The 10,583-nt window shown below is 43.8% G+C and overlaps 1 pseudogene; it reads right to left on the bottom strand.

Annotated features, from left to right (window-relative positions):
- Positions 1-2,260: 2,260 nt before the first annotated feature.
- On the bottom strand, positions 2,261-3,617 carry LOC103630010 (vegetative cell wall protein gp1-like; annotated as a pseudogene).
- Between the last annotated feature and the right edge of the window lie 6,966 nt (positions 3,618-10,583).

Here is a 10,583-nt window from a genome sequence, read left to right as displayed (position 1 = left end):
GGCGGCGGCGGCGAACGGCCAGGAGAAGAGCGAGCGAATGGCGAAGGTGAACCTGTGGCCCGGCGCGGAGGCCACGGCCGCGGCGGAGGTGGACTCGAGTCCCCTTCCATCGACGGCGTGGGTAGGAGCGTGGGGCGGAGATTCTCGTCTGTTGATGACGTCCGTTGTTGGTAGGAGGCACGATGGGGCGGATCCGAGGCCATCCGTTGATGGCGTCCGTTGTTGTAAGGAGATCCCCTTGATGGCGGCGCGAATGGTGGCGACGGCGTGGGGTTGGACGGGGATGGGGCAGAGTTACAGGCTGGTTGGGCTGGCGGGGCGTAGGAGGATTTCCACGCGCGGGGGCGCGCGAGGATGGCGGGGGCGGGGGTCACGCGAATCACGGCGGTGGTGTCGCGGGTGCGGACTGCGGAGGCAGAATAGAACAGGGGTTCATGTAATCCATACGATAGAAATGACGTGGTTATGGAATACGGTTCATCCCGGTCTCCCCATGTAAGTTCTAAAACCGACGTGGTTATGGAATAATCCTAAGCTCTCTAAATTCAATAGAATGCAACATGTAGAGCTCCGTACATGAAATCAAACCATACAGTACAATTGGTGTCATTGAGAGCACATATGCTTCTGATGCTGTTTAGTACCTACATTTAGTAAAAACAAGGACGAAATTAACCATGCTGAAACTCTGACAAAGTTAAAAAATGATTCCAAAGACAAATTGATAACTATTGATGGACCCTTACTTCTAGAGTTGCACTAAAGTTTCTTTTCTCTGTTGTTCTGTTCTTAGGACCACTAACCTACGCAAGCTTCATGTAATCCATACGATAGAGCTGATCTCCTCACAAAATCAAAAAGTGTTCTATAGCTTTATGCTTGTAATAGTCTTAAAGAAGTATGCACAACACAAGATGCATTGTTCTAGGGATGGAAATAAGTTAGACACCAGGTACCATCAGCCACTACACATGATTGTTACCTCAAGTACCTAGATAAATTTTCTAACTACATTTATTGTGCCCTGGAACCAACCAGCAGCTCCCCAGGCATTTGTGTTGCAGAGCATTTGACCTTCAATTACACATGTTACCGCTCATCTTGATAAATAGTTCTTCATTTTGTAAATTATACTACTGAATGACATTCCCAGTTATAAACTCATATTAACTGAATTAACCAAAATTGTGGATGGAGTGGAAGTGCAAATTATCAAACATATAATAGAAATAGGTAATTCTGAAAGTTGGGGAGGAGGAACCCAAACAATTTCAAACAAAGCAGAAAAAATGAGTGATGTGCTAAACTAATCCATGACTTGATTATCAAAAGGGGTAGTGAAAACATCACAAATTCTTGAGTATTTCTGTGTTCACAGGAGTTACAACTTACAGGCAAGATGGTAGAAAAATGGTCCAAAACAGGAATAACAAAATACTTGCAACACTAACAACCACACAAACTGCTTTGAATTTAAAAAGTTCTGATTTCATATATAATATAGCACCAAAAAATCATGAAGAATAAAGTGTGTTAGGAGTAAACAAGAATACCATCCGAGCTGGTAGCATTTGGCAAAACATAAATTCTTATCAAGAAAAATGCATGTTCACGATGAAGTTGTGAAGCCATTTTTTCACATTAGTTGGGCTTACCAAAATTCTTTTGGTTGGTATGTGAGATGAACTGAGGGTGTTGCTGTTTTATTACCTCTTCTAGCTTGTACGTAGATTCATCTTTTTTGCATAATAGACTGTAGATCTAGAGATGAGACAAAATAACAACAAATCATCTAGATTTAAAAGTCATCTGGGGCTTTGGCAAACTGGGACAAGTGCTTAGACAAAACGACAAACATTCATTTGGAGTTAAAAATCATCTGTGGCTTTAGGCGATCTAGAACATTCACTACAGTCTATGGTGCAGAAAAATCTGCGTACAAACTCAAGATTACTAATTCTAACAAAAAAGAATATTAAAGCACAGTGCCATTTTGTCTCAAGGAACTTCACAGAAGGAACAAGATATTAGCATATTAAGTCACAGAAGGAACGAGATTTCACGTCCGCAGAATCCACGCCATGCTCCTCCTCTGCCTCATGCTTGCTGGTGGTCTGGTTCTCTCTCTCCCCCTCTCTCTCTTAGTAGCGCGTAGTGTTAGCTGTTAGCTGAATTTTTTCATTCAGAACTTAGACACATGTTTAATTTCATATTGATATATGATGGAGCTGGGCACCGGACATGTCGCCAAGTGCCCAAGTTGATGTACTACAGTAGCCACTACAACAAGCCAAGAAAATTCCGCCCCACACCTGCCTCCACCAGAAATCAATACGACACAAATCGTAAGATTTTTCAATCCCTGATTCCGGTCCACAGTAACACACAGACGAGATCTCCGGTTCTCCACACAAACACCATCGTAGTCCATTGCTCATGGCACCGACACAACAAACAAGCAATTCATCTTGACAAGGCATGGAAGCACGCTTGAGATGGAGAGGATCTGACTCACTATAGGGTGTCAGGCGGTCTGATGATGGTGACCTGCCACTCGAAGACATTGCTATCGTCGACCAGCCCAGCAGAGAACCCATCCACCGGGTGCTTCGAGAGATCTGCGCCAACCACCATACCGCAAACGAACCAGGTCAATCAGCCAAACAATCTGCAAGTATTACTAATCTCACACTCATATTTCCATTCAAAGGCCAGTCAATCCATGATAGTAGAAATTTACTTCTAACCTTATTAACAAATCTAATAAAAATGGTAATCTAAATAAACTATAAAATGTGAGATGATTCCTTAATTCATCGTTCAGCAGAACATCAGATGTATAGACCTTTATTCAGAAGGCGCGTCGTAGGCGGTCGTGGACTGAGAGGTGGGCGAGCCTTCTTGTCGGCGTGGAGGAGGTGCGTGATGGAGGTGGCTGTGGACAGAGAGGTGGGCGAGTCGGGGGGATCTCGCGGGCGGAGACGATGGTCAGGAGGTCGCGCGACCGCCAACGACGAGGAGGTGAGGATCGCAGAGCGACATCCCTGGAATGTCAGTCGTCGGGGCTCGGGAGAGGGGGATGGGGCATTGTCCCAGCTTCCATCTGAATATGTCGCACGGATTGGGGGCAGAGCAGCATTTGGAGCGAGGATTAGACATGCTCCGAGATCAGGAAGATGCCACCAGTCGCGCCCTCCATCTAAAGAAGGTGTGGTGGCGAGGAAGGAAGGTGGCATTGTTGACGGCGTGGTGGCTAGGTTTAGGGTTGGGCACAACATGGTGTCAGGGGCTAGGGCGGGAGCCCGTCGGAGCTCGGGAGAGCGAGCACGGGGCCGAGGATTGCGGAGGGGAGTCACGGGCGTAGCCATGGTGTCGCCTGCGCCCACTCTGGGAGTGCGGGGCCGAGGATTGCGGAGCCGGCTGTACACGGTGGAGGAGACGGGGGCCTGCATCTGGGAGCTTGAGCGGGCATCGTGGGGAGGAGGCTACGCGCGCGGTGTCGCGGGGGCAGAGGAGGCGGGGGTAGGCGCGAGCATCGCGGGGACGGAGGCGCGGGCATCGCGGGGGAGGGCGCAGCGTCGCGAGGGCGGAGGAGGCGGGGGCAGAGGCACGAGCATCGTGGTGGCGGAGGCGAGGGCACGCACGGGTGTCGCGGCTGCAGAGGCAGAACCGTGCGCCGAGAGGATGTGTGGACGCCTACACTATTAACATAGGTAGTAGTAGAGACTAGATACTACTATCCAATCCAATTATAACTACTAATCATTACCACCAGTAAGAAATCTCATTACCATTGCCTTACCAATGTTTGAACCAAACAACACCTTAAAGTATTCATGCCATATCTAAGTGGGGTTATCGTCCAAAATAAATATAAGTTGCAGCACATCAACTCTTTTTAGTGAAAGCGCATTGGTTAAAGGGATACATACACGTGTGAGCATTGTATTTAATTGAAAATGGAAGAATTCATAACAAAAGATGAGACACAAGGGACCATGTAACTAATGGAATCCCTAAGTTTCCATTACCTCATATATATATATATATATATATATATATATATATATAAAGCCATAGGCGTTCAATAACTAGAGAAAGTCCTGGCCCAACGGTACCATACGGTTCAGTCGCACCAGATTTGGACGGCTATAAAAACACCTCCAGACCGTCAGGGATTAGATTTTAGCAACGACAGTGGTTCCCTCAAGCTTGAGCGGCGACACTCTCCTAGGATCGTGCGACGGCGACGCGTCCGAGGCAGGCAGGCAAGCGAAGACGGCAGCGCACACCAGGCCCGGTGGCGATGGTGGTTGCGCGATATGCTTCGGCAGCGGCACTGGTAACCACGGGAGACGCGGGTCGCTCCAGCGATCGCGCGAGGTGCGATCATCTCCAGCGATGGCAGCCACGCGAGGCATGGGTGGCTTTGTCGTCTTTCGATGACCAACTTCTCTGATCCAGTGGCTTCGGCGACGTCCTTTGAACTAGCGGCCTCGGGATCGTCCTCCGATGACGAACTATCCGATCCATATTTATGCCATCGATGATTATGTTTATGCCTTCTATTTACACTATTTATGCATTCCTGTGATGATTTTTACGACGATGAATACGATTTTTACGTCTGTCATAAAACTGGTCCTAATTCCGTAGGGGCTGTTAGTTGAACTGATATTAGATTTTTATCAATTATGTTGCACGATGTATGTATTTATGCGACTTTGTATAAGAATTTATGACCCGCGTGAATCATGTCATCCTATTTTTTGCATGCGTGCAATGGAAACAAAAATATCATCAAAAATTTGCGCACATGTAATGAAAACTCCCCCGATTTGCTATGATTTTTAGATTTACATAAAACTAGAAACCGCATGCATTCAACCCACATAAATTTTTGATCTATCATAAAAATAGGATCATAAATACAATGCACCAGAATTATCAACCTCTCTCACATGGCTCGGTATTTACGTACATAACTAAGAGATTTTATGTTCAAAACTTAAGGTTTTTATGCTCGAATCTGGAGATGCGTCTACCAGTGTACCACATGCAGTGTTCCGTATTGCATAAATACCAAGACCGTGTAACATAATTAGTATCATTATATATCATAGTCCGGTTGTAATGAGCCTAGCTGCATGACTGTTAGTGCGATCATATATTTATGCAGCAAATGCAACTGTTAAAATAAGATTTTATTGTTTTCATGCATGCGAATTAGTTTTCATTCATCGCACATTCTTGTCATCCTAAATTTATGTGCATGTATTAGGAAACTGATGTTTACGCAGTGTACCGAATTGCATAAATATCTACACCATGTAGCATAATTAACAAATATCATAAGCTGATTCTAACGATCATATTTGTATGGCTGTTGGAACGATCCTATATTTATTGAGTCATCTAATTTTTACGTATCCTAAATCTGGCATGTTGTTCACTGGTGGACGCATCTCCGGGTTGGAGCGTAAAAACCTTAAATTTTGAGCATAAAATCCCTGAATTATAAGCGTAAATACCGAGCCGATGTGAGATGTTGATAGCTCTAGTATGTTGTTATTACGATCCTATTTTTATGGCAGATCCGAAAAACATGACAGTCGCATGCTTGTGGTTTCTATTTTTATACAGATCCAAAAATTATGGCAAAATGCATGCATGAGTCAAACATGTTCCATTGCATGCGCGTAAATTTAGGAAAGATATGTGTAGCGGTTTTTATTTTAAATGCTTTATTTTCTCCATAAATTTAGGATCGCTGCAACAGCCATGCAACTAGACTCGTAATGACCATTTTATGATATATACTGATACTAAATATGCTACACTGTGTAGATAATTATACAATTTGGTATACTGCGTAAAAATCTGTTACCAGCTGCATGCACACGAATTTATGATGAAAAGAATATGCAATGAAAGGAAATGAATTGCATGCATAGAAACAAAAAAAAATCGTATTTAATGTTTTATTTCCTTCATAAATATAGGATCCCTCCAACAGTCATGCAGCTAAACGCATTAGAACTAGTTTATGATATATATTAATACAAATTATACTATACGGTGTATGTATTTATGCAATTCGTTACATCGCGTAAAAAATCTGGCATGTTGTTCACTGGTGGACGTATCTCTAGGTGGAGCGTAAAACCTTAAGTTTTGAGCATAAAATCCCTCATTTATAAGCGTAAATACCGAGTCAATGTGAGAGGTTGATAGCTCTAGTAGGTTGTTATTACGATCCTATTTTTATGACAGATCTGAAAACATGGCAGCCGCATGTATGTGGTTTCTATTTTTATACAGATAAAAAAATTATGGCAAAATCGTGGGAGTTTCCATTGCATGCACGCAAATTACGAACAACATAAATCAAGGAATTGCCTTTCCAATGTGCATGCAAAAAATATGCATGGAGTAAACTGATATATGAACTCCGTGTTCAAGCATAAAATCGTACAGTTTTAAGCGTAAATAATACATATGGTAGGCATAAAACACAATAATCGAAAAGAAAACACGAATCGAAGGAGGTAGTGGTCGGAGGACGTCGTCGATGACACAAGCACAAATGTAGGTCGTCACTCGGGCCACCCAAAATGCGCCGGATCGAAGGATGTCACGCACGATCATCGTTGCGCGCATCTCGCGCCTTTCATGACGCCGCTCACTCGAACCCCGCGCCTCATGCGTCACCGTCGCTATTCGTACGTCGATGGGCACCGCTTGCTCGCCGGCCTTGGAAGTGTCGCCTCCTTGGAGCCTCGGGGACGCTGCCGCTTGCTCGCACAAGGATCTCGCTGTCGCTCGCCCTCTGAATCGGGGAGCCGCCGCCACTACTCCGGATATATATATAGTTTATCCATTTTGGTGTTCCTTTAGCCGACGAAAAATATGGCGATTTCTGTTGTGAAATATGTGTAGTATGCGGTTAAAACCGCCTACTAGATTAAAAAGTATATTTGGGTCATTCAAGATTTCTAAAACTTGTCATATTCATAGTGCTTATATACACATAAATTCATAGATTCGAATCGGCAGTCGTCACTGCGCAACGAAGACCTGTGGGTGGCTAAACGTTCCAATTTTTTAGCTTGCTTTTATAAAAATTATTTTGATAAAAATCGTCTAAAATCAACGTGAACACGTAATCGGTCGAATTATTACGATATTAGAAATTCTCGCTTTTTAGATTATAAATTTTTTAGATCATTTTATCTCTTCCCCACATAATTCTTATGATACTCAGATTCTTCACATTCTTAAAAAAACTAGTTAAAAAAAACTGAACCAAATATACTCATATCCACATGTGCGTGCAGTCGTGCCGGCGACGATGAAAACTATCCCAGAGACGACTTTTGACGGCAACGGCAGGCGAGGCCGGAGGGGACATGTGCCAAACCCCTTTCGGGCTCTTCGACACGGAAAAGCTTCCATTCCATTCCATTCCATTCGTCGCTTCACCGTTCGGCCAGGGGAAAAAAAACAGAATTCTCGTTCGTCCCCGGAAGGAAAGCATGGCATGGCATGCCAGTCATCCTATCCTCTAGAATGCTCGACGTCGAAGAAGCAAGTTACGAATCAGTCACATAATTTTTGTGCTTCATAATAAAAAGCGGGAGGGCACTCTCCTCTCCTAGGCGCTAGAGTCACAACGTCTCCTACTCTCCCTATTCAAAATTGTAGAACGTCTTAACCTTCTCCAGCAACTTATCTATACTCATACCAATATTCAAACTACACTATATAAACAATACAATATATAATGTAAAGTGATATAAAACGATGCTTTTAATGATCATATAGGTGCAATGTACAATAGTTCACACATATGGTCACCAAAAATATCTTTTGTATTATAGATTGTATTATTTGTAGATTGTAGTTTGAATATGAATATGAGTATGAATAAGTTGCCGGAGATGGTCTTATAACTTGAAATTGAGATAGTGATATTGTGCTTGGCAGTGAATGTTGTACAATGGCTATAACTTAGGGCATATATAATTATATTTAATATAAAGTCTTTTGAGTAATCTATAGGGGTTAATTGAAAAAAATACAAGAGATGGAATCCGTCTCTACATGAATCTCCATACATATGGTGTTGTGGGTCTCTTAATTGTATTCGTGCATCAAAGGCTCGAGGTTGCATCATGCCGTCTCTTAGCTGTCTATTGTACATAGAAAACCTATCGAGGGTCCCTAGGTTGTACATGCACTAATATTGCTTATTTAATTAGTGTGTCATCAACTTTTTATTGGTTATGTGTTGATGAGCGAATGTTGTTGTAGCGGTCTTAATGCTATAGCAATTAGGTTTAAGCAAATCGGTACAATCTTTTACTTTGACTAGCTCTCTATACACAAAGGGCATATACAACACCATTTAATATATATAGGGTTCCTTAATGAGTCTCTAGGGTTAATTGAAAAATTGTGAACTCTTCACGAATGTGGGGGACGATTGCGTGGGGTTGGCCACGCTGGAGCTAGACAAAATGTGGGGTACCTAGGGCACCGTTGTTGGGAGCGCATGGGCAGTGGAGGACGCCTGTGTAGGGAGCACATGTGGTGCCTAGGCTTCCGTTAAAGCCTGACTCTACCACTAACTGAGGGTACAATTATGTCTTTTTACAACATAGAATAAAGTCTGCTTAAACAATAGTTTGTGAATTTGTGTTAACATAGGCCTTCAGCAAGAGATCTTCTCCTTAACAGTAGTCTATTGTGGGATTAGTTCATTTTTTTATAACGAGCTCGAACCATGAAACAAACTTCAAAATACTATATATCGAAGACATGAAAAACAACTTTCTTTGAGTTCATTATTGAAAACAAAAAGGCACAACAAATTACATAGTGAAAACAAAAAGACTTGAATTTTAAGGGTTTTCTTTGAGTTCATTATTGAAAAACATTTTAAGGGTTTCCTTGTGCACAACAAATTACATGTGTATTTCATTTAAATGTGCTTAGAATTGTGGAAACACCTAAATAGGCGTAGGCACGACGACTACTGCTCTCATATGTGTTACACGATAGTTTGACGATGAGCCAGTGGATTTGGTCTTGTCCAAGCATATTGATCTTTCTAGGAGTTGCAAGACGTGAGGCTATCTCCAGCAACTCTTCTATATCACCTCCTACTTTAAACTTCACTATGTAAACAATTTTGTCCACAAGTACAAAAACAGTGTTTTGCATGACCATATGTATGGTCTGTTGGAGACAACCTCATTTGCGTTAGTGTGGTTGTGGCCTTGTGGGACTGCAGTAGCATCCTGTTGGCCATTATGAATTATGATGCTCCTTCCTCACACACATGATTAGCTATGATCAGGGTTCACCATATAAATTACTCATAAAAAACCGACCATGATTGATTACCAATTAATCGCGATTAATTGGCAAAACCACTAGAAATCAACCAAATACGAATCCAAATCAAACTTTGAATTGGTTCAGTTTATAGTCGATTAATTAGCCGATACAACCAATTAATCGGTTCAAAAACCGATAAATCGACAGCGAGGACGAGGAAACCAAGCATCCTTATTTTGTCAAATAAAACACATTAAACATATAAAAACACCAAAATGATCTAAATATTATCACAAGTCCAGTAACAATAATTTTAAGGGTTTTAGGGTTTAGACGAGCCACCACCAGTCTCATATGTGCCACCACTCGCGCGAACACACCTCCTAAGCTCCTCTCTTGAAGCACGTATTATGGCCTGTAACTCATCATGACTGTCATCATCGAAACCATGAGGCGAACTGAAAGGGAATTAGGCTTACACCTAGTTCCTATATAATTTTGGTGGTTGAATTGCCCAACACAAATCTTTGGACTAACTTGTTTGCCCAAGTGTATAGTATATACAGGTGTAAAAGGTTCACACTTAGCCAATAAAAAGACCAAGTTTTGGATTCAACAAAGGAGCAAAGGGGCAACCGAAGGCACCCCTGGTCTGGCGCACCGGACTGTCCGGTGTGCCACCGGACAGTGAACAGTACCTGTCCGGTGCACCAGGGGACTCAGACTCCAACTCGCCACCTTCGGGAAATTCCAAGGCGACTCGGCTATAATTCACCGGACTGTCCGGTGTACACCGGACAGTGTCCGGTGTGCCAAGGGGAGTCGGCCTCAGGAACTCGCCAGCCTCGGGTTCGCGCGGCAGCCGCTCCGCTAAAATTCACCGGACTGTCCGGTGTGCACCGGACTGTCCGGTGTGCCAGCGGAGCAACGTCTCTCTGCGGCGCCAACGGCTCCCTGCGGTGCATTTATTGCGCGCGCAGCGCGCGCAGACGTCAGGCACGCCCATGCCGGTGCACCGGACATCAAACAGTACATGTCCGGTGTGCACCGGACACTCAGGAGGGCCCACAAGTCAGAAGCTCCAACGGCTAGAATCCAACGGCAGTGATGACGTGGCAGGGGCACCGGACTGTCCGGTGTGCACCGGACTGTCCGGTGCGCCATCGAGCAGACGCCTCCAGCCAACGGTCAAGTTTGGTGGTTGGGGCTATAAATACCCCAACCACCCCACCATTCATTGC

This window comes from Zea mays, chromosome 6 (genome assembly GCF_902167145.1).
Source record: "Zea mays cultivar B73 chromosome 6, Zm-B73-REFERENCE-NAM-5.0, whole genome shotgun sequence".
NCBI lineage: Eukaryota > Viridiplantae > Streptophyta > Magnoliopsida > Poales > Poaceae > Zea > Zea mays.
The sequence above is the reverse complement of the archived record's forward strand: the minus strand, read 5'-3'. Positions and strand labels throughout refer to the sequence as shown.